Source organism: Pangasianodon hypophthalmus, chromosome 18, assembly GCF_027358585.1.
Source record: "Pangasianodon hypophthalmus isolate fPanHyp1 chromosome 18, fPanHyp1.pri, whole genome shotgun sequence".
In the NCBI taxonomy this organism is placed as follows: Eukaryota; Metazoa; Chordata; class Actinopteri; order Siluriformes; family Pangasiidae; genus Pangasianodon; species Pangasianodon hypophthalmus.
Genome location: NC_069727.1, coordinates 6,764,098 through 6,789,673, shown reverse-complemented (window position 1 = coordinate 6,789,673; position 25,576 = coordinate 6,764,098). Strand labels below are relative to the sequence as shown.

At 39.4% G+C, this 25,576-nt stretch overlaps 1 long non-coding RNA gene across 2 annotated transcripts in view; it reads right to left on the bottom strand.

Annotated features, from left to right (window-relative positions):
* Positions 1–24,724, bottom strand: part of LOC113532244 (uncharacterized) — a 156,578-nt gene extending 131,854 nt beyond the window's left edge. The window contains exon 1 of one of the 2 annotated variants that reach the window (XR_003403320.3): positions 23,667–24,724. This is a non-coding gene — a long non-coding RNA (uncharacterized LOC113532244). The remainder of the gene's footprint in view (positions 1–23,666) is intronic. The other variant, XR_003403319.3, reaches the window with a different exon arrangement.
* Positions 24,725–25,576: the final 852 nt, after the last annotated feature.

Genomic DNA, 25,576 nt, shown 5'->3' with positions numbered 1-25,576 from the left:
ACCCACCTAGGAAATGCACTGTAAATAATAAATACTGTGAATAAAGTCTTTTGGTATGTATGTGTTTTGCTAATTGCTTTGTAATTATTGAAATTTTAGCTTTATGCACTTGCAAATGCAAGTAACAACTGCTAATTCATGTGCATTTTTCATTGAGGCTAAGTACAAGCTTTTCTTCTGAAACCAGCCTCAGGTTATTTTGCTGGAAAAACAGAATAAAGAATTGCTTTTTTTTTTTTTTTTTTTTTAAATAATGCTGTGTGTTTGTTGCAAAGTAGACATAATGCAAACCCTGATTTTTCCACAAATGCAAATGTTTCAGTCTGTTTGTGGGAGGAGGAACAAGTTTGCTTTGAATTGCAAACAATATGCTTTGAATTGTCATGCTTATTGCCCAGGGAAAATTTAATATGATCTTTTGCTTGCCACATCTATTTAAAATGAAAGCTAATTTATGGAGTTTATTTAATAAGGAGCATATTTAAAATTGTAAGTATATTTAATAACACTTTTTAAACAATGTACATTGTCACAAAACAGCTTTACAGAAATCTGGATGTAAATTTTAAATTTATACTTAATGAGCAAGCCAGAGGCAATGGTGGCAAGGAAAAACTCCCTGAGACAACATGAGGAAGAGGAAACAAACTCACAAGGGAACCCATCCAAGTCTGGGCGACACCAGATGCATTTATTAGCAGCTCTGATTCAAATCACAGGTTCATATTAATGTGCTCATTCTAGTACAGTATTGTTTCTATAGTAACAACTCATTCACAGGGACTAATAAACAAATTAAAAAGCATTTTGTTATTTAGCAAAGAAAAACAATCACTGATATGGTGCCACTTTCTGTAAGAAGACTTTTTTTTTTTTTTTTTTTTAAACATTTATGAAAGTCTCTAGTGTCAGCTTTTTGGATTAGTAGGTTTTCCACCACAGGAAAGTCTTCAGGATAGAGGACTTGGTGCTTCCTGATTTCTCAGTAGCATGACAATTTGCAACTTATTAATTTATTTCTTTTTTGTCTTATTAAGTTCAAGAGGGCCTGGTGAGGGGACGACTGTTTATAGCTGCTATAATGTAAATGATAACTGAAGCTATCTTGTCTCATGGAGTTTCACAGCATTAAATGTAACTATAAATGGTTTAAAAATATGACAGTTACCTCTTTAATAATTTTTTTTAAAAAATGTTGGTTGTGGTACAAGACGTATAAAACGGTCAGGGATTTTCTAGCATCAGCAGTGGATGCAAGTGCAGATTTATTGAAATAAAGCGCAAAACAAACAACAAAACAGAGAAAACAAGGATTATGAACATAAACAATAGATATCAGGCAAAACATATAGCCTAAGCCAGGATGCGGCATACGCGACAAGCTACGAACACAACAACAACAAAAGCTCGACAGTGAGGTGCAGAAACATTAGAACTTATATGCGACACTAATGAGGGTGAGACAAGACACAGGTGAGTGATTAGGACATGTGACATGCTTGGGCTGCTGGGAAGTGTAGTTCAGCACCCTTTGGGCACTACTATGACAAAAACACTTTGGGATGTGTTGTGATAAGAAAATAATCAGTAGTATCAGTGATGTGTCAGGACAGCACACCCCCAAGTGTTTTATTCCTCACATTTTAGCAAGCCATATAAAATAATTGAGTCATATCTAGCTAGATAATAAGAGCCACTGGTTCCTGGAGACAACTTTACAAAGAAGCTACTGCTCCATAATGTGTAAAAGCAGTTTGGTTGACCCGAATCAGCTATGTTTCATCAGCTGCGGCCTCGTTGTGCCAATGATAAATTCCACTGTTTATTGGGTCAGCATCCCTCAGGAGAAGCCATCAGCTCCCTAATGTGGGTAAAAGTAGATTGCCTCTCTTCTCTCTTGCCCCAATACTGATGATGATGGTCAAGCTGGTTCTCCAACTCCACCACACTGGGTTGAATGATGTTGGTAGTCAACCACTCAAGGTGTAATACTTTTTTGTGTTGTAGTATTTTTAGTTTTGCTGTTGTGTTTCGGTTATGCTGCCAAGTTTTAGTTTTGCTGCCGTCTTTTTGTTGTGCTGTTGTGGTTTAGTTTTGCTGCCATGTTTTTGTTTTGCTGCCATGGATCAGTTTTTCTGCTATGTTTTTGTTTTGCTTTTGTGTTTTTCTTTGCTGCCATCTTTTTCTTGTACTGTTGTGTTTTGGTTTTGCTGCCATATTTTTGTTTTCCTGCCATGTTTTAGGTATGCTGTCATTTTTGTTTTGCTTCCATGTTTATGTTTTACTGCCATGGTTTAGGTTTGCTGCCATGTTTTTGTTTTGCTGTTTTTATTTCTGGTTTTGCTGTTAAGGATTTTTTGATTTGCTGTTGCATTTTTTTCTGATGTGTTTTTTTGTTGTTTTTATTATGGATATTGTGCTTCTGATTTTTTTGTGGTTATTTTTCAGTTTGCTGTTGCATTTTTGATTTGCTGTTACATTTATTTCTGTAGTGTTGTTGTTTTGCTATTGTGTTTTCAGTTCTGCTGTGTTAAAATGTTTTGCACTTGAGCCCCTCTTCTATTTAGTAAAACTTCTTGTGGAAGAAGTGGTGTGATGGTGATTAAAAGTGAAAAATTACGCACAAACACAAAGCTCTAGACATCTAAAAACAACATATGTACAGTTTATTAGGAAGCAGTCAATTTCAGATTGGGCTCCTAAATCAATTCCTGATCATGGCTCCCTGCATCCAGCCATGTCTTAAATCTTTTAATCTGTTGGCACAGATTTTTTTTCCTGTTTTAATTTGATGCCTTTCCCTTAGATTTGGGTTGGATGGGTTGTCAGCCTGCAACTTCCAAACAGATGGTGTGACTTGCAAAACGCAGTATAGAACGACCCGAGTTTCCAAAAATTGCGTTATGCATTCTGGTCCTGTGCAACTCCATAGTTATGTGGCCCACCGCTCCCACTCTGTGATGAACCATATGGACCGTCAGAATATCAACAAGCCTCAGCTTCCCTTGTTCATTTAGAAAGGTTTGTCTGGTAGAGCACTTGACTTATTGCTGGATATTGACGCTGCAGCTTGCCTTTTCATGATCTACCATATCTGGGGTGCTTCCCAGTTCACATTTAGTCTGAAATGAAAAAAATACAGGAAGCAAGATGGATACTGTTCTTAAACTTTCTGAATGTTGAACTATTGAGTCATCTGATGTTTGCCATGTTCTTTTTTCTTTGCTCTTTTTTTCATTCCCTCACTCTTGCTGTTCTGGGTTATGACTTGCTCCTTCCTTTGGTAATGAAAGCCATTATTCAGCTTACCACAGGCACCACAGTGTGATAGTATAGCTGATAGGTGCTCCAGCAGGAATAGTGTACTTAACTGCCTGCCACCCACCTAAAAACACCTGACCCAGGGTCTCTAAAACACAGTGGGTGGCAGAGTCCAACAAATGTGAGTCCAGCAAGCCTTTACTCATCCTGGGCCAACATAGAAGGCACAGATATACTATGGGGTTTTTCCATCCAGCTTTGAATATGGGAAAAAAAATAGAAATAGGGAGAATAGAGAAATGAGAGACGTACAAATGTCAAAACAGGGGAAACCCAGAAAGAGCTAAACCTATCAAGAAAAGAGATTGTTGCTGAGTGGACATTTGACCTGATGTTTTAGCTTGATGTATGTGTTATATATATATATGCCTGTGCAATGTAATAACATGTTGAAGTCTCCTAAAACAGCATACAATGCTACCAGACCTTAGAAGAAAAACTAAAAAAAAAAAAAAAAACCCAAAAAAACCTCAGAGGGATGCACAAATAGACAGTGTCCCAGTACTCAGCCCAGGGGAATGCCCATGGCTTAATACAGGGATCCTCTTACATATTTGAAATCTTAGTTCTAATATGGAGTAGTCTGAAAATAATCTTTTCCTTCGATGCACCAAAAATCTTAACCAAATATTTTCTGGCTACCATGAGAAAGGAAGCAACACCTCGGGCTAATTAGTACAAGGTGGAAATGGAGGTTATAAACAACAGCAGTGCTAAATGTTACCCTTATTCTTTATAACACACATCAGAATCAATCAGTTTTATTTGCCAAGTATGCCTGAACACAAGGAATTTGACTCTGGCTTTCCAGTAGCGCTTTCAGTCACACAAACAACACACACACACACACACACACACAAAATACACATTCAAAAATAGCAAAACAGTATTGTAGCAGCATGTAGCTAAATAATGGTAGATATTAATACTAATAATAATTAAAGTTGCAAGCAGCATTTTCGGGGGCCAGGCACCCAGACTCGGGGAGACGCACATTACCAGACATGCTACAACTGTTGCCTAAGCAATCACAGGAAAGCAGAGCCATAACTTTAGGCAAAGGGATTCAAGGGTGATTTGTAGTTTTACTAATGATATGTATGTTTTGACCATGGATACTGGTGGAATTCTCTGACTGTAGGAGGAAAGTTCTAGATGAACAAATGGGCAGTAGGGTGACAGTAGTGCTGCAGCATTGTTTAAACAGGTTTCAAGATGATGTGAGCCAGATTTGGTGAAGATTGGACAAAATTTGGAGGAGTAGCAAAAATGGCAGTTAGATGTATGCATTTTTGGCGTGTTATTGTAACTTTTGACCAGTAGATGGCGCTATCACAAAATTTGTTGCATAGCCTCAGGTCCTGGTCCTGAAGATGCCTACCAAGTTTTGTGTCAGTGCACAAAGTTGTTGCTGAGATATAGCCTCACTTCCTGTTTTGTGGCTTTGCCATCAGATTCGTTGACCTATTACGGGTAAACCCTTTGGAATATTCAAAATTCTTTTAATAATTTTTGTGAAGCTTACTCTGAAGATGATGTTTGTCAAATGATTGTGATGATTGGACAAAATTTGTAGGAGGAGTAGCAAAAAACTGTTTTTGACATAATCCAAGATGGCTGAAAACTTAGGTCATAGGGTGCGCATTGAACTCGTCTTGACCCAGGGAATCCAGGGATGCCTGACTTTTAAATTTTAGACACATGGTTCAAAAGTTATGACCATAAATGTACTTCCAAATTAGGCCCAAATTTGACCCAATGGTGGCGCTAGAGTGTTGGCAACACTTTTGGCCCAAATTTGGTCAGAATGTTCCTTAGACCCTCCCCAGTCAATGTGCCAAATTTTCCAACTTTTTACCAGATGGTTCTATGGGTTGCCAGAAGAAGAAGAAGAAGATAACAGAACAACAATAGAGTGCCTATGCACCTTCGGTGCTTGGCCCCTAATAAAGTGCACAAGCTGTGTTGCCTGTGGTACACAGATATTCCTTAGCTAGACATGAGGTAAATTCTATTGCATGGTACAGAAAAATGTGCATAATGTGCATTGATAATTACAGAGATATTGTTCTGTATGTTAAGAAATATGCATTATCTATTACTGCTCAAAAATCTGTTCTTTTGTCTGGATCTTTTGACATGCAGAGATTTGTAGCACCTCCACAAAGGGAGATATTGAAAACTGAGTGACCGGGATGTGAGGGGTAGGTGATCATTTTAGCTGCTTGTTTACTGACTCGAACAGAGAGCAAGTCTTTAAGGGTGGGCAGGTCTGTGCTGATGATCTTCTCTGTGGTCCGGACTATCCTATGTAGTCTGAGTTTGTCTTGCCTGATGGCTGAGCCAAACCAGACAATGATGGAACTGGAGGGGACAAACTCTAATAGTTCTGTAGAACTGAGTTAGCAGCTGTTAACCAGCACAGAAGTATATTCTCTGTTGTGCTTTTTTCATGACAGAGACTATATTAGTCTCCCACTAATGGTTCCCAGAAACCTGAAGGATCCTACACTGCACCAGAGGGTAAGTCAGTCTACCTCCCTCCTGTACACAGTTTCATCGCTGTCCCGGATGAGACAGATGATCATCATGTCATCTGTGAATTTCAGGACATCGTATGTATTATATAATGTTTACAGCCAAAAATTTTCAGCTAGAAATGCCAGAAATACCAACAGCAATTGTTCAACATTATCAAGGCCACTACTTCGCTGTATCATAAGCGATCCAATTCTCTAAGATTGATGGATAAGAACATGTACATGGTATATGAGGGTTATGCCAACCAATTATCACAATTATCACTGTCTTTCTCACACTCACACACACACACACACACACACACACACACATTCCTTGAGGTTTTACACAGGCGACAGGGTGTTATTGCACATGAGCTATATTCCCTTGTGAGCCAGCAAGATTAATTGCATAGTTAAGAGTCAGATCTGTTGACTGGGGATAATTAACCTTTAATATATTCATGCTAGAAAAAAAATAGTCCAGGCATATTTTTAGAATAGTATTTAAAGACATGAGATCAAAATATATTTCCATGGATGATATCTCTGTTCCCTCGTTCATGAAGTCATTAAGTGTCATGCAATATTTTATTTCTGGATGCTAGCAATGCAGACCTCACACCATGCTTGTCTCTGATGACACTATCTGTAGTCTGCTATAAAAGGCTCTATCAAAGCCAAAGAGAATAATTTTAGCTACTGAGCTATTTACAGTAATAACTTATCAAACAACTGACAGTCCTGATTGGCAATGTCATAATACACATAAGGAACCTTCTAAGATATGCTTGAATGGAGTGACAAACTTTCTGTAGCTAATGCACTCCAACTCAAGCACACAGCAGCTTTGTAAATAGCTTAGTCTTGACCATAACACATTTCTCCATCACTGTTATATGTCTTGTAAATGTGTTTTCGGCAGGACCCGGGTGAGCGAGCATCGATGGAGCACACTCGTATCGTGATGAATGGAGTGATATCTGTACTCTCTTCACCCAAATGAATGGTTTATAAAATGCATCTGAACCACCATGAATTCATCAGCTGTCAAGCATGCTCACTGCTCTGCCCTCATGGTGAACCCAGAATCCTGTAAAGACTCACCCTAGACACTGAGTGACAGAAGGCGAGATGGAGATGGAGGACGGTGGTGGACTGACGCCTAGCCTTTCATTTATCTCCGGATTTTTTCTTGTATTCTGTGGTTTCTTAGATTCTCCATCTATCTGACTAATCCTTTGAGATCTAGGAATGATATAGTGTGCAAGATAGTAGAGGATTACACATGCAGACTTTAATTTCACGACTTGTCCTACTTTATAAATATCAAAAGATACACACAGCTTTCTATAACTTTGTGTATATTTGCAGGCTATTTCCACTGATTTATTTATGACTGCAGCTAAATAATGCAATGCTCTAACCAAATCTAAGCATAAACTCAACTCAGTAAGGCTTTTCAATTAAAATACATTTCTAGCTTTCCGGCAAAATGTTCCCACAATGTCATTTACCCTGACATGTAATCCATCTTTAGCATCGGGATTATATCTTAAATACAGATTATTTGCATTAAATTACAATTTCTGGTGATCGGAGACACCAATGTTATCCAAATGTAACTACATCCATATCTTCAAGCTATAGCTGACAACCTAAATACATTGTGTCATAACACACATGCCTCATGATTTAAAGCCTTCCTCAAAGTTTAGGGAGATTAAAAAAACAAACATGCAAAACTGTGATTTTGATTCACCAACTGTGCATGAAAATGAGAACATTAATAGCAAGTCAGTGGAAAAGTAAAATAAGTGGGTTTGCATATTACACACAGTCCAACTAACTTGAGAAACAGATCAATTTTGCTTTAAAATTTCAAAACTTTGCGGAAACCCAGTGTGTTGCACTTGGTTAGAGGAGAAAGAAACAAACAAGAGACATGTACAACCAAAACTGAACAACTGAAGAGTGAATGAATTCTAGGCAAAGTGTTTTCCAATCGCTCCAGTTTCAGTGCTCCTATGCCTACTGAAGCCTCAGATTATGTTCTTGGCTCACAGGAGTGGAACCCAATGCAGTCTTCTGCTGTTGTAGCACATCAGCCTTAAGGTTCGACATGGCGAGATGCTTTTCTGCTCACCACAGTTGTAAAGAGTGGTTATTTAATTTATCATAGACTTCCTAGTAGCTCAAACCAGTCTCCTCTGACATCTCTCATCGACAAGGCATTTCCATCTGCAGAACTGCTGCTTACTGGATGTTTTTAGTTTTTTGCACTATTCTATGTAAACTCTAGAGACTGCTGTGTGTGAAAATCCCAGGAGATCAGCAGTTTCTGAAATACTTAAACCGGCTCTGACACAAACCACTATGCCATGGTCAGAGGGACTGAGATCACATTTTTCCCCCAATCTGATGTTTGATGTGAACATTAACTGAAGCTCCTGGCCTATATCTGCATGATTTTATGCATTGTGCTGCTGCCATATGACTGGCTGAATGTGCAGGTACACATGTGTTCCTAATAAAGTGGACAGTGAGTGATACGGTATAAATGCATATTTTTAAAATCCTATCAGGATACAATCCAGACAAAACAACAAAGCAATCTCTGACTGCATTTACATTGTGGCGGTTGATGCAAAATTCAGATATTTTGACCCAGATAAGATTTTTTGTCCTGGCTGTTTCCATATAAAAACCTGACCCATATGCGATTTCCATGTTTATATCGTTCCCCTGCCAAAATGTGCAAATTATAACCAAGAACATAACCATTGTTGAACATGACAGAACATTGTAGAAGAAATCATTTTCTTAAAATATCTTCAAAATATGTTAAGAGGTCATCAAAACTTCATGCTAGTTTATAATGCTGAGACAAACAAGGACGAAAAGACTTGTGTCAAGCTGGAAAAAAAATGAGGCCAAGAACTCAGGAGAGGTGTAATGGAGTCTATACCTTTGATGATGGACAAGTGATTCTGCTGTTTCTACTGCCGTTATCATTGTAGTTTGCCTTAAGATCTCTAATTTTATTTTGGCACAGGAAGCGTGGCACATGAAGCCAGGACTGTATCTTTGCTCTGGCATGACCTGAGAAATGTCTCTGTAGCTACCTTGCACTTTAGTTGCAAAGCAACACTATTATAGTGTACGACACTACTGTTATCCAATGTATATTCAATTTTTATTATTATTCTTATAATTTGTCCACCAACTCATCCCGCAGGTTAAATTTCGACAGGGAACTGATTCCAGAATCTTTGGTCAGGAATGGTGTGGTTGTATACAGCATCTTGATTGGCTATGCATTGTTTCCACATAGCAACTGTTTGAATTGTTCGAAGTCAGATTTTTCTTTTCATTTAAATGAATGGTGGAATGTTCTGGAAGCTCGGGCCTGTCTCCTTGCTGTACTATTTAAGCCCAAGTCAGTACGGATCCATTAAAGATCATTAAAACTGCACAGTTGGGATACATTAGCAACCACCTTGCAGCTCCCTAGCAACCATCTGGGATACCCCAGCAACCACCTGGAATATCACAGCAGCCACTTAGCCACACACTAGGCACCACCAGGGATAACACACACACTAGCCATCAGATGGAATACCATAGGAACCACCTAGCAACACCCTAGCAACCAGGTGGGACACCCTAGCAATCTCCTAGCAACACCTTAGCAACCACCTAGTAACATGCTAGCAGCTATCTGAAACACCAGAGCAACCACCTAGCATCATATATTATAATCACCTGGAATACTATAGAACACACCTCGCAACACCCTAACAACCACCTAGCAACACCCTAGCTACTACCTAGCAAGAACTTACCAACCCCTTAACAACTGGGAAATTGCTTAAGCTGCTCAACCACTCATTTTCTTTCTTCAATCAATGCAATGACGATAACTTCAGAATTTGAATCTAACAGACGACTCCTCATCTGAGCCAAGAGCCACTGCTCCTGATGTCAATCTATTCCAGACATTACAGCTCTCACACACACGTGAACACTAACACACTTGTTTCTACTGTAGTTCAGTTTCAATCATTCTGTTTATTTAAACCGAGCTCATTTATTGTGCATGGCAAGGTTTTGTTCCGTGACTATTTGTGTTGGGATTGAGTTCAAGTTCACAGTACCTTACTTGCTCTGCTTTCCGTCGCTGATCTGGTTTTGCCTTTATTATCCTCTTTGTCTGATGAATTCCACCTGTACATGTCTTTTGATGACAATTCATTGTAACTACTTCTGTTTTAATAAAAACTGTGCTTGTATATACATCCACCTTTCTCTGCTTCATGACACAGCATTTAGATGGGATTCAAATAACCAGATAATAGATACATTTCAGATGTAGGACCCCATTTGAAAGTGACCAGTATCAGGTGTGGAAAAAATCTGAGCTGTTTATACACATGCAGCAATATCCAGTCCATGCCAAATGGCAATGTAAATGCAGTCAATGATTTCCAGCCCTTTGATTCCTATTAGATGAAAGTGTGGAGTTTGGATTTTCTGCTGCATTTCTGGGGTGCCATTTTCAAAGCATTCCAATTTATCTTTCCTCAGTCAGTACTCACACGCCCTCTGGCTGCCTGGGCCAAACCCAACACTGATTTATCACTGACCCTGGGGGCCAAGGCTCTGGCCCAAGTGTGGATTTGGCTTGGTGCAGTAGCACACTCTTAATCTCTCTAATGAGGTGAAAAGGCCATGGAATTGCAGGCAAGCTGCTGCCTCCCCAGGCCAAGGAGGAGCTAACTGAAGATCTGTGGAAGATTGTTATCACAATCAGTATCGCAGGCACTGCATGGCAAACTCCATTATATCTGCTGCCTGCTTTTGTGACTCCACAAGAACTGAGTTAATGCACATACACACAAACTTAAACATGTGAATGAAGACCAAAGCATACCAATCTTTGCTGTGACTAACAATATACCAAACGCTCTAACAAATAAAGGTACCAAGCTGTACTTTTCTTTGGTGCTTGTGTGGCAACATCAAAGGTACACCTTTTGTATCTTTAGTATGTATTGTTTAACTGGTGCACTGGTGTAGTGTACCTTTAGTTAGAGTAAAGCTTTAAAAAGGATGGCAGTGGTCCTTAAGTTTCAATTATGTACCTTAAATTATATGCAAAGGTAGGAAGTTACGGTTTATAGTTACTATAGCATATAAGTGATAAGAACTAACTCCCATGTTGGGAACCATACTGACTTTACAAAGTGCTGACATTCTTCCATAAATGTTAAACTCCTCCTCACAGAAAACTTCAAAATATCAAACTTTTGTTATATAACAAGACTTTTTAATTTGTTTATTATTAGGTTTGGATTATTTGTAGCATCAGTCATACTAGTCTCTGTGAATGAGACGTTATAGGAATGATGCCATATATTAATGAGCCCATTAATATAAACCTAACATTTATGACACAGTGGTAAATATTCAGAAAAATGTAAATACGAATATTCATTTATGCTGATTCATGAATTCAACAGTGCTGTGGTATATTTATTGTAATCGACACACAATCTCTGTTAAAAGCAATATGATTTGACAATCATTCATGAGTGATGTCATGTATTCTGCTTAAAACTACAGCACCCCCAATGTAAAACGCCTTCCCACATCCTTGCTTGGAAGACAATACCTTGTGTGTGTGTGTGCAACTGACTCAAAGAAGTCCTGAAAGATGTTTCTTTATACTTTCTAAACACAGACAGTAGCAGGACAGGAGTAGAGAGTTGTTGTGTGTTTCAGTGAAAGCTGAGATTGAGAGAGAGAGAGAGAGAGAGAGAGAGAGAGAGAGAGAGAGAGAGAGAGTGAGAGTAACCTGCAGATGTAATGGAGCATGATGTTGTTTCCTCCAGCACACAGATCAGCCACAGATGGACTGGTATATTAGTGCTGAAATGAGTTTCCTTCTTCATTCAAAATGTTTCAGTGTCTCCATTACATCAGAAAAGATCTAAAGGCCTACCTCTACAGGGAATATGTAGGATAAGAAATCGAAATTTGAAAGCTGTAGAGACTAAAGCTGATGTAGTAGTGCCAGAGTACCATAGTCTGATATGAAAAAGGGCAACTTCAAGAACTGAGGAAGTGCATAAGCAATAAATGCCAATGAAGAGAAAAACAAAGAAGAGTTAATAACATTTTACTTAAGCATGGCGTTCATGAGGCTACGACACACACATTAACATGTCATATTCTTATATGTTTAGAATGGCATTTAATGTTGAAAGACAGCAGAACAAGTTATTTCCTGTTATCAGTTATTTTTTTTCCTGTTATCAGTTATTTTTTTGAAGTTAATAAGACAGAAAATGCAGCTTGTCATGTTATTACCAGAAAGCACAAAGTCCTCTGTCATGAAGACTTTGCCATGGTGGAAAGATTACTGACTGCTACAAAGATGACACTGGAGACTCCTTCCATTAATGTTAAACATCTCCTTACATAAAGCTTCCCCGTATACATTAAATAACATGGGGTCCCACCCCCATTTTCTCACCTGCCAATGCCCATCCACCAGCCAGCTCTCCCATCACACATCAGCTATTAACCAGGGATTGTTAAGGCTAACACATCCTTTCTCCAAGACCCATGAAGACAGCCAGCTGCATCATTTCCAGCTGCTGCTCATACTGCATCACACTGCAGCGTAACACTCCGGAGGAAAGCGCTATCTACACTCTTCCACATACACGAGCTCCTAGACGCCCATGATTGGATAGTGTCTCTGTGATTGATAGGAGAGAGAGTATTCCATCCCTCCCACCCAGAAAAGATGGTCAGTTTTGCCCCTTTGTCTCCTGGCCATGGGTGGCTGTGCTGTCTTTGGGATTTGAACTTGCGATGATTGGTGCAGACCTACTGGTCTGTTTTATTTTGGCCCACCTCAAATAGCACAAATGTATAATGAGAAAAGCTTGTTATACTCCTGAAAGTCACCATTCCAAACAGCAAAAATGATAGTCAGCTTAACATTTGTTTTAAATGCTGCCATGGCTATGTCCTGTTCCCATTTCGCTTGTCACCAAATCTCTCAACGGGTGCCAGCCTTCCAGTTCTGGAGCCAAAATCAGGAGCTGCTGTGCGCTCAGACTCAAAGCTCAAGTCCAAACGCCCCCAGCTCCATGGAAGACTTCCGCTTTCCCTCTGAAGCTTTCAACATGAGTGCAGCATGCGCCCATCTGTTTTCTGCACCCTCTCCTTAGCAGCATGTGGTGGTGGTTTGATATCAGTCTAATTCTCTCAAAAGACTTCTCTCAAATGGTGAACTAAATGCAGTGTAATTTGGAGAGAAAAGGCAAGCTGTGTTTTTTTTTCCTCTGTGTCAGGTCTCTGTTAGCAGAACAGGCTAATTACGGGCAGAGAGTGGGCTGCCAGGACCGGCTGTCTCCTACTTCGACTTGTTGCTTATTTTGGTGAAGTGATGCTATCCAGATAATAGTGGCTATGGCACACTCTGACTGCAGCCTTGCAGCTGTTGCCTTTGTTACCAGAACTATACACAAGGGGAGGAAACCACACACACACACACGCACATACATATATAGACACACATACTGTACATACCAACTGATGTACATAGTCACACCCACAGATGAGCCAGCACATACGCACATACACACACACAAAAGCATTTCTATTTAAATTCACATCCATACCTACTCACCTTCACGCTCAAATAGACACACCAACTTCCCAATGCTTCAGATATTCATCAGACCGTTTTATTACTGTGACCTGTGTGTTAATTGCAAACAAACAGTACCTGCTGTACCTGGCCCGCTTGCAAAGCACTGATTAATACAGCATCACACACACCTTAAATACAAGCCATTGCACAGCAAAACGACTATTTCTCCAGTGTCACACAGTGACAAGCAGGTTCTGAAAATTGACAGTGTGTGACAGGAAGGAAATAAATTGTAGATTTTTTTGTTCGTTGGTTATGTAAGCCCAGCTCTAACACTATATCACCAGTGGATAAATGATGTCAAAGATCAAGGAAGCTTGCCTTAAAAGAAGCACAAGAAGGACCCTGTCGAGCAAATAACTCCGAGAGGGGTCACAGCACTCCATCCATTGTCATGGTTACAACTAAAACATCAGAAACAGTGGGATGCTAACCCGGATCAGGGCACCTTGATCTGTCCTCTACATTACAAGGCTGTGTTAAATGAACAAGCGCTTCACACACTGGGCAATGGTCCCTGCTAGCAAATTAGGTAACTCTGTAAAATGAGCCAAGCCAAAATTGATTATGCCATTGAGAGATTAATCAACGCTTTCTCATTGAATTAAAGCATCCTAAATGGTTTATGTAATTAAGGTGTTAGCCTGGATGAGACTACCAACTAAGACAGAATTGTTCAAAATACTCAGTGCACAAAATTTACATAGTCGGGCACTTGGGATCTCCTCTGATTAGAATCTCTGCTGATTAGAGGGGTATTAAAACATTTGTGGACATGCATGTCAATGTAATCATTATGGACTCAACAACTGCAGCTTCATCCAACCAGCGCAAGTGACCCAGAGCAGTGAAAGAAGCAGCAAAACTCATGAAAATAAAACGCATGAAAATGTGTAATGCTAAATGAGGGAAGTCATGAGCACCACCAGCGCAGTCGCATCTGCTCCGTCAAAGTAACTCGCTCATGAAATGCTTACAGAGGCCTTTTAACCTCACAATTCTGCCACGCATGAAAAGCATATGGGCTCTTCTACGAACAACTGGAGCAAATTTGATTTCCTTCAGCTTCAAGTAGGTAATTGTTTTTTTTTGCATCAGCAATTAAAAAAATTCCTGTAGGGCCTGTACAATCAATTGACTTGCAGCTAATTTGGAGGACTGATTCAAATCTTAATGTGATTGACCTCGGCTTCATCATTCCTGAAGGTTTTTACTGGCGCTCCAAAAGGGGAGGATGATCAGAAAACCGAGTGTGTCTCATTACCGCTGTCATTATCACTCTGTACAATCAGTGAAGCACGTAAAAGCTTGGGGAAAACTTCATGAGAATTGGAGTTCAGCCTTAGAAAAATAGAACTTTAGGGAGCAAAGGCAACAAAATGAATATGCAGAAATTCAAGATGGCATTTAAGCTAATTCCTCAACCAGATGGCATGTGAGACATTCAGGAAAATATATCACCAAAAGTGACAATTCTTCAGCATGGTATCAGCCAAAAAGCTACAACATTCACTTCCTGTGTGTGCCAGCTCTTGACATTAGCTGCAGTTTAATATATAGATGCTTTTCCTGGGACTTTATTAAATAGATAAACTTTCAAGACACTATTTCTATTCTATTAGTCTGGAGAGGTGTTTTCAGTATCTCTCAGGGATGGAGTGAAAGTTTTAATGTTTGAACAAAACATGTGTTGCAGCTCCTCTGTGTGTTTAAGGGGACAAAGACAGCAAGGTCACTCTGACACTGGTGTCAGACATAAAAGTGTCTACAATAAAATTTGTGCTATTCACTCGAAGTCAAGTCACCAAGTTCTTAAAAAAAAAAAAAAAAAAAAAAAAAAAAAAACGCTCAGCAGATTGACTACTGTGTCTGCTAACAACACACCATGTCAACCTTAAAATACACACCGGCTTCCAGGTTAATTAAAGTTATTTACTCGTCCTCGAGGAACGATAAAGATGTCGCCTCCTCATGCCCGTTTGTTGCTAGGAGCAACACACCCTCCATGTAAGACACACTCATGATTTTCGCAGCTCCAGAAATAGCATATTGTGCAATCTGGAGGGCAATAGCTTTCTTTTGGAGGGCTCTATAAGTAAGAGATGGGATGAGGAACCTAGTATCAAGATGGGTCGATAATGTAATGGAGGACAGTAGGAGAAGGACAGGGGAAGGTTGAGAAGGGTTGAGGGAAAGCAGAAACGGATGCGCATGACTGGAAAACCATTTCCACATGAAAAACAGCTGCTCAGAGGCCACAAGATGGGTCATTAATGCACCCAATGGCATGAAACAAAGTACAACTCGCCCGGAAGGTTGTTTACAAGTCATAGAGACGGGTGAAGGGAATGCTTTCTTACTCAGCCGTTCAGACACGTACACAAGAAGCTCCACTTTTATCAATCTTTTTATAGATGTATACATGCTATACATTTCACATTTAGCTGTCTTCACTTCTCCAGTAAACCCAGCAAGCATCATACGGGCCTGGCACTCTGTTGCCATGACAACCAGCCACATTTGATGATGCACATGAAGCTCAAAGCCTCGTCTTCTATTCACTGCTCGAGTCGTCGATCACGTCAGAGAGGCTCATAAACAGATGCTGAACAGTTAAGCTGAAAGCCAGCTACAGCTTTTCAGATTGGCTTCAGAGCCAGGGTTCGAACAGGTATATAGTAGAAGAGTGTGCATGGAGAAGACAATTTTACATTGACCGTAGTGGAAAGCATGTTCAAATGCCTTTCTGAATCATGATGCGTATCATTAACTTCACTAAGAATAATTCTAGTCATGTTTCTTACTCACCTTTTGTCGCCCTTTTCCACCAGTAAGACGCTAGTTTCTCAAACTGCTCTGCGATTGTCCACCAGAAAGAGCTGCTGTTGGTTATTTCCCTGAACCAAAATGCTTTTTTAGGGTAGTAACATCTCCACAAATATCCATGCAATACTCCTAAAAATCCATGCAACACCTAATTTAACAGATCCGTGACAGAACAGCCTCCACAAGAATAACAGCAATTTTAAAACCCAAAATGTCTGGACTAAACTTTTTTCCATCTAATTTACTTCTCAGGTTGTTTCACACTACTCACACTAAAAGTTGACATCAGGGGCTTGGAGATGTTGTCATGTCACCATTTCAAGCATTATTGATTTTTATAACTGTCATTAAAATTAGATGTGAAATTCCACTTTGCGAGTGGTGTAGAGGTAATGTGTAATCAGGAGATCAGCGTTCAAATCCTGTTGGCACCTTTAGCGAGAAAGTGTTGTCTCAGTGGATATGGCTTTGGGCTACTCATTAGAAGGTCATGAGTTTAAATCTAAGCATTGCCAAAGTGCAACTTTTGGGTCCTTGGACAAGACTCTGTTTGGTTGCATCCTGCAAATCCAAAAAAAAAAAAACCCTGATTAGATCTACATTTCTGATGTTACTGCTAAGGTTATTATTATACTTCCTTGACTAGCTACACACTCAGAAGAAAAAAGCAATAAAGGTCATGTAATCATTGTCTATGAAGGCTGTGTGTATATAGACACAGAAGATTGTTTTGGATAGGAAAATATCTTCACAAAGCAGGAAATAAATTTGTAAAATCCTCCACAATGTGCAGGGAGAGCTGGTATAAATTTGCAATCAGGGCTAAGCCCCCCACCTGTATTTCAAAGATAAAAAGGCATTTTTGAACATGAAACATGACACACACACACACACACACACACACACACACACACACAGGTGAAAAGGACAGATTAAGACATGGACAGATTGAGAGTTCCATATTAGCAAGGACATGCTGGGAGCATCAGTCACCGCCCAAATAGTGCTCCATCATGCCCTACTTTTAGCTTTCTTCATACTGGGCTTCGTCTCACAAGCACCTGTTCAATATGGATATCAGCTGGTCCACACACACACACACACACACACACACACACACACACACACACACACACACACAAAGCCACAGGGCTAACAATAGAAAACTTGGCTCTTTACTTATATTGCGTAGACATGGTAAAGGAACAGTGTTCACCTATACAAAAAGTGCAAGCGATATGCATGTGTGTATACTTTTTATTCAGCGCAGTATAATAAATGCATGAACAAATTAAGAGTCAGTCTCAGTAATTAAAGGCAAAAAAATATTGGCACCCACACAGACACACAAACCCAGAGAAGAGCATCAAATCACTGTGTTCCTTCACAACATATATAATGAGTAATTTCATTTTGTGTGTGTGTGTGAGTGAGTCAGAGAGACAGGTGAAAAAGCAAGGTGACAAAGACACACTAGAAAAGTTAGTTTCCCCGCCCCCTTCCCTTCTGTCCCATCTTCGTTCACTTGTCTCAGTCTGTCTAATTACGGGGTGTGTGTGTGTCTGTGTGTGTTGCATGAGAGGCAGCCCCTAATTCTGCCATACTCGTCTTGGCATTAGGGAACTGTCAGACAAAAACACTTTCAAAAACATTTGGAGTAATGAAGCAAATGTCCATCACCCAGGCAATTATGTCCCATGCTGGTGTAGTTTCGCTCTGTCTCACACACACAATCATGTACACACACATCATCTCGCCAACAGCATATCGGTTGGCTCCAATAAAGACTGAAGGATTCACACAGTCATAATGAAAAATGTAATAGCTTTTATTCCTTAGAGAAAAAACGAAAAACTCGCAAAAGGATTAAGCAGCTTTTCACCAACCTGTCAATCACATCAGCTTCAACAAAGCCCCTTTAATCTACAACAATGATGTCATCAGTCCCCTTGGACAGAGAATTTCCTTGCCTACATAAGCAGTACTAAGTGATGTTTATGACCAAACAGATATTAAATGTATGAAAATATGTACTGCCTTTTCATTTTTTTTTTTTTTTTTACCTAATGTACACTTACAAAACCTTCTGACCAATCAGAAACTGGTATTTCAACAGCACTGTGTGATATCAGAATTTATATATTTTGTCTTTTTTTATGTTAAAACAATTTGTTATTGTACTAAAAATACTTGCAAGCCTTTCTCCCCATCCCCCCCAACAACCCCTTTTGTGTAACTATATATGCTTCGTTAACTGCATTTTAAGAAAGTGTCCAGAACTGAGCATTTCTACTTTGGTTGGGGGCGGAGCTAAATTGTGGGCAGAAAAAAATGTAAATAGAAGCTTGAAATAAAGAAACATTGCAAATATTGCAGAATTTATATTTGAAATAATGTGATATAACAGGTCTAGAAAAATCTTTTAAGCATTACAAATTGCACCTTTAAGGTATATAATTACACCTTAAGGATCACAATTTTTATCTTTTACATTATACCTTAGGGAAAATTCAGTTACCCAGCCCCAGTGTTTGCCTTGTTGGATCCTCTGGTGTTGGAGGATTTTGCATTCTGTGTGGAGAAATATACCCTGTTCTTTTTTAAACACAAGTACACCCATGCACTGTCTCTCATATATATGCGTGATGTGCATGAGTACATGCACTCACATGGTCACTTAGGTCTGGACTGAGCTCAGTCATTCAGGTGGAAATGTGCAGGTGACAAAGCAGGTCGACTCCATTTTGCACAATGCAAATGCTACAAATGCTGCATAAAGAAAGAACGGAGGGACAGAGAGAGATGGGGAGAAAGACAATATATACACAGATACAAAAGAGGAAACACAGAGAGTGACAGAGCAGAATGTGAGGGAGAAGGAAACAGAGAAAGCAAAAAATAGGAGGGGAGGGAGAGAGAGAGAGAGAAAGAGCAGTTTGGCTCATTATTTACTGTAAAAGCTTTTACAGTTACTGTAAAATTTGTCTGGCTGCCTGAGGGGCACAGGCAAAAAATGTCTATAGACACACCCTAGAGAGTACTTTCTAGCACATAAAAGCACCTAGAGGGCACGTCATCACATTTTCTTGCATGTAGGGCAGCCTATAGGGTACAGCATCTCATTTTCTGCACTGGAAGGGCACATCACATTTTCTTGCACATAGCAGCACCCTAGAGGGCATTTCATCATTTTTTTTTTTTCCATTTGAAGGGCCGCTATTAGAACTCATCACGTTTTCTCCACTGTAAGTGCACCCTCGAGGGCATTTTATCACATTTTATCTACCTAACAGGAACCCTAGCGGGCACTTTAGCCGTTTATCCCACCATGGGGGCCGCTCCCTGTACCCCCTGTATTCACCAGTTTTCTTAGCATATATGTAGAAAACCAATTCCTCTCTATTAATACATTTATTTATTTTTCCTAAGAAAGATGATAGGAAATTAGCAATTTATGCTAGCTGTGTCCCTGTGTTTACATTGCAGTCTTGTTCCAAATGTGAGGATAAGTTGCATCCATCACTGAATGACTGACACATGACTACATCACATCAGGAGTGTAGGAATGACCTCTGACCCCACTAAATGACCTTCATATCAATGCCTGCAGGGCTTCATAGTAGTAGCTGCCAAATAAAAAAGTACAAACATTTCAAACGAACCCTTGCTCACGACTGTGGTGTCAGTGTGTGTGTGTGTGAAAAGGCTTGCTGTATCACTCTGAGCTGATGAACAGGAACAGAAACAAGAAGAGGTGAGAGAATGAGGGGCAGAAAGAAAGTAGCTGGAATCTGACATCACTTCAGATGAAACAGGCTCTCCATTACACCAATTAGGCCCAGAGAATGTTAAGGGTTTTGGAGGAGCTGCTTCACTGATTAAGCCAATGAATGACTGATGAATTAAGGCAATTTACCCATCAGATGCTTCGTCTACCCAAGACGGCGAGGTAATTAAGAGTAACTGCGTTTTCATCTGTTTGGTGAGGGATATCAGTTTGAAAAAGCAGCCCCACACAAAGAGAGAGCAAAGTGGCAAAATGGAGAAGACGAGATCTAGCAAAGTAGACATCAAGTATACTGCTGCTCCAGTCCATGTTAACATGTCTATATGAGCTGTTCATTATTGGACTATTCAAATGTATTAGAAAGCTAGAAAGGACAACGCTCCATAGAGAACACTTTATGACAGATTTATGGTAATATAACACATTTAACGGAAACACTTAAAGGAAAAATCCACCCTGACGCACATTAAATATGTTTATATATATTATATATATATATATATATATATATATATATATTTGTGAAGTGGTTAATGTTGTTAGTGTTAGATATTTGTTGGTTGGTGTTGTATTTTCATTATCCCTGTGAGACATTAGCGGTCATGTGCCATGCTGATGTCACAAGGAGACATTTTTATTGCTAGCGCAGTTACAATGGCGTTTAATAGGAGAAAATGTTTCAAGGGTTTCAGACATAATATGACGTCATATTAATGTGAAGTCCAATGCAGAAATAGAAGCACCAGAAATCTCTATAGTCAAAAAAAACAGTTACATCCAGAATGCAATGCAGTTATACAACGCAGTCACATTGAGTTACAGCAGAGACTTGGCTTGCCTAGTTAGCGATCTATGAGATGACAGTTGTGATGGCACTCTCACACAGCTGTCTCTAGAGTTTACACAAAATGGTGCAAATTCTGTGGGTGGAGAAGCCCAGAGTACAATGGTTTGAGCTGACAGGAAGACTAGGGGAACTCAAATAACCATTTAACCATCTAACCATCTTTACAACCGTGGTGAGCAGGAAAAACATCTCAAAACACACAACATGTCAAATAAATTTGCAACAATTTCCGATGTCTAAATGAACCAGAATCTCAAACGAATGTTTCCAACACCATGTGAAATCCACATCACAAAAAATTAAAGCTGGTCTGAAAGCAAAAGAGGTTTCTACTCAGTATGTGTGTGTGTATATATTATACACACACACACACACACACACACACACACACACACACACACACACACAGCATTACAACTACTTCCCTCTTTTAGCCAGCAGATGAAAGGCTGAAAGAGACGTACGGAGGACATGATAAAGACTCACACAGAGAAACAGGGAGATGGAGGTCAGTGCAAACTCAGTTACGCACCGAAATCAAATGGCAAGCCAAAAGAAAAACTTTAAAAGCACTATCAGTTCTGGAAGGTTCTATAAGAGATGCAGAGGGAGTCATGAACAGGTGAGTAGAAGAAAGAAGAAACCAAGGGATGAGAGGAGGAGTGAAGCGATGCCTTGGATCTTGTGCTCTGTAATGGAGCCGTCCTGTGCGTCATCCCTCCTGGATTAGAATTCCGGCTCGTATAAATAGGAGAGGTATTTTTAGTCTTTTGGAGCCAGTCCTCTCCTTCCCTCTCTTGCCTTTCCTGAAGAGTATTAATTACCAACCATCCATTCAGACTAATAATATGCTTATTAATGCTCTAACCAGAGTGAATAGGAAGCACTGTATGTGAATCCACAGCATCTTAATGACTCAGGCCATTAAAAGGACAGCAAAGGACGCACACAATTATAGTGGCATCAACAAGGAGATCCCCAGAGGCTTTTAATTTTATTTTTGGCAAGATGTAAAACTATTAAGCTATAAAAATTAGCATGTTTTAAAATAATGATCAGTTGAACAGAAAGAAAGAGGGAACATGGAAGAATATTAGAGTGAGAGAGAGTCAATATCAAGTCACTGTTGTTATCCAGATGGTCTGAGGGAAAACAAAATCTGACCATTAATCATCATTCCAATGTCATATCATCCAAAAGAGTAACCAGAAACCTCAGCCACTAATCCCTTATTCACACGCTTACACTTCCTGTATCTCTCCGTCATTCTCTCTCACAGATATAACAAACTGAAAAAGTAACAGATATTAGCTCTCCTGATAGCAGCTCAATGCATATTTTATTATTTCTATTAGATAATGCTGTTTACATCATTTACTCAATTTTTGTGTCTCTAAACTACAAGTAGAAGATGAAGATGTCACCACAATATGACTGACTGACTTGATCTAGAAAATTCTTTCATATTGCATCTTCTGTTTGTGCAAAAAGACAAATGGGAATGGACATTTGTATAGTCCCTGCTGCCATCAAGTGGAGGAAAATTAAAACTGCACTTTATTGAACTCAGAGGTCACTGAAGGTCACAACACTTTGGTCAAGCCTCAAAGCTACATCATGCTGTATTCTTCTTAATAACTTCACTTGTCTGTCTGTTTGTCTGTCTGTCTGTCTGAATATAGAGTTGACTCAATACTCAATATTGAGAATCGATGCCAAACTAGTAGTCTTTGCTCAATAAAGCATTTAATTTAAAGCAGCGTCACTTATTGATGATTTGTTGCCTGGCTGCACATCCACAATAAGACGTAATTACACACTAAATTAACATCAATAAATACATTCCTGTATGTGTCCTGTATCTGAATTGTTGATGTTTCACATACAGGCATGTTTTATAGACATTTAAGCATTATAATCCCATTCAAACCAAGATTTTTATTACTGAATATTAGGTATTATTAGGGGGGCCATGCACAAAGTCCTGGGAAACCTCTTGTTTTCTTTAAGATTCTGTCTGTCTGTCTGTCTCTCTCTCTCATTCTGATTCCATTTGCTGACTCAGAATCAGAGCAAAATTGATACTTGTGGTTCGTTTGCTGTTTGGTTTGTTGGTCTGGTTTCATGCTGCACATAATTACAAACCAAGAAGCCAAAAAAGAAAGATTTGCCAAGTGTGTGTAGAAATCACAAAACTCACATGGATGAACATGGAGTCAGCACTAAATAAATGATTAGAGATAATTACGAAAATAACTACTTTTCCATGTTTGTGTACCACATCCAGTGTTTTTCTCTTTTTGTTCATTAACCCAAATATCTAGATCACAACACTTCAGCTCTATCCTTTGGCTCAGTTTAGCAGCTCACATCTTAAAAAAAAAAAATGCTGCCTGTAACCCATAATACATGGCATATTTGGTTTACCTCCTGTAGTCAAGTCAATTCAGAGGTGAATCACTTTCTCATTACAATCAAACTGCATTAGATTTCACTTGGAAGCAGATTGAGACCACTTTGCTCAGATGCTCGTTTGGTGTTTTGGTGTGCACCTGCCTAAAGAGCCACTCCAAAGAGGAAAAACACCAGGATTCAATCTGAATGGACTAAACACTGAATATGTAAAAGTAAACTTACATGCCCTTGGTTACAAGCGATGCTTCTTATTTCTTTAATTGTGCCTCTTTCCCTAATAGACAATGTGTAATATGTCCACACATGACTTCACCTGCCCCACATACTCCCCCCTGTGGTATTCAAATCTGAGCTCCACCTTGATGAGACTAAAAGCTTACAGCTGGGCCTCTTTACAAACACACACACACACAAAAAAAAAAAAAGACTAAATGTAGTTGTGTGCTGTTAGGCCACCTTTGGCCCACAAAACACTGCGTCCAACGTTTTGTCATACCTGATGTGGCTAAACTTAGCCAGACTAACCTACAATTCTCTGCTATTTGGGTTGCTTCCCTCGCTTACAGCAGAATCGATGCCAAACTAGCAGTCCTTGCTCAATAAAGCATTTAAAAAGCAACATCACTTTTGATGAATTGTTGCCTGGTTGCACATCTGCACATGCACAATAAGAAGTAATTATACCCTGAATTAACATCAATCAAAACATTACTGTATGTGTACAGCACATGCTGAATTGTTGATGTTTGGCATACAGGCATGTTTTATAGACATTTAAGCATTATAATTCCATTTGAACCAAGGTTTTGATTGCTGAATACTAGGTATTATTAGAGGCCCAAGTACAAAGTCCTTGGAAACTTCTTTTTTATGGTTTTTTAATGATTCTTTCATTTTGGTCTGCCCATTTTTTTTTAGATAATTCGCATAAAATGAGAAACATACTTTTGCAAACTAGTCCTAGGGGTTTTGTCATATCTTCAAACATTTGGTTTTGGAATATTTTGAAATTTTGCATCATTTTGCTAATATTTATGTGTATTTCCAATGATGACTGAGTTACTGAAACAATGGCTGCTATTAGCCAATTCTCAAGACTCAGAATGCACTTGTGCACCCTCATCCTGGAAGCCTCCTCCCTCTTTCCACAAGTTCTTAAAATTTCACATGTTCACATGATCCAAACTGTGAACTTCAATTAATTTCCAGGTCAGTGGATGAAGGGATCTTCATGATCAAGGAGGCAAGGATACACTAATTAGAGTTGTGGGAATCCCCCATAGTTTGGACACTAACCTGTTGCAAGGCATTGTGGGATTACAGGTGTGTTGCATATTCTATACCATGATTATAATATGAGATAATCATATATATATATATATATATATATATATATATATATATATATATATATATATATATGGTGGAGCAGCAGAGAGGAGCAGGCTGCTCTAGGGGCCTTGGGTCAATCCTGAGCTTGAGTTACTATCAGTGTGGAGATTCCGCTGGATTGTCAAGTTTCCTCCCACCTACCAAAAACACGCTGGTAGGTGTACTAGCTAAGCTAAGCTGTGAATAATTGTGTGTATGTGAGTACATGGTGTCCTGAGATGCACTGCCATCACATTCATGGTGTATTCCCAGGGTACTCACTCCCAGTGTTCTTGGAATAGGTTCTGGATCCACCTTGATATTGGTTGTCTGTACTATAGCAAATAATAGTGAATTTACTATAGTTACAGGTAGTAAAAAGTAGTAAGTAACATACTATTGTTAATAGGGTGTGGTTTTGGATATACAGCCACGTGATTTCCACGTGTGTGTTGTGTTTGTTTGTTTATTTATTATTATATAAAGTCAGTTGTGCACCTAGCTGTCTAACCAAGCTCCTATTCTTCACACTGCATCAGTTAGAGGCACATGATGAATGCAGGATCACTCATTAGCATTTGTTATGCTGCGCATGCACATTGCTGCTGTTTCTACATAAACAGTGTGTGTGTTGTGTATTTGTGCAGTGTGCCATAACAGACTAGCTGCCAGTGATAGAGTTATTTGTCACCACCATCGCGCCCGCAATCTGTCCTCAGATTGTCTTGTTTCCAGACGCAGCCGATTGAATTTTCTGATAA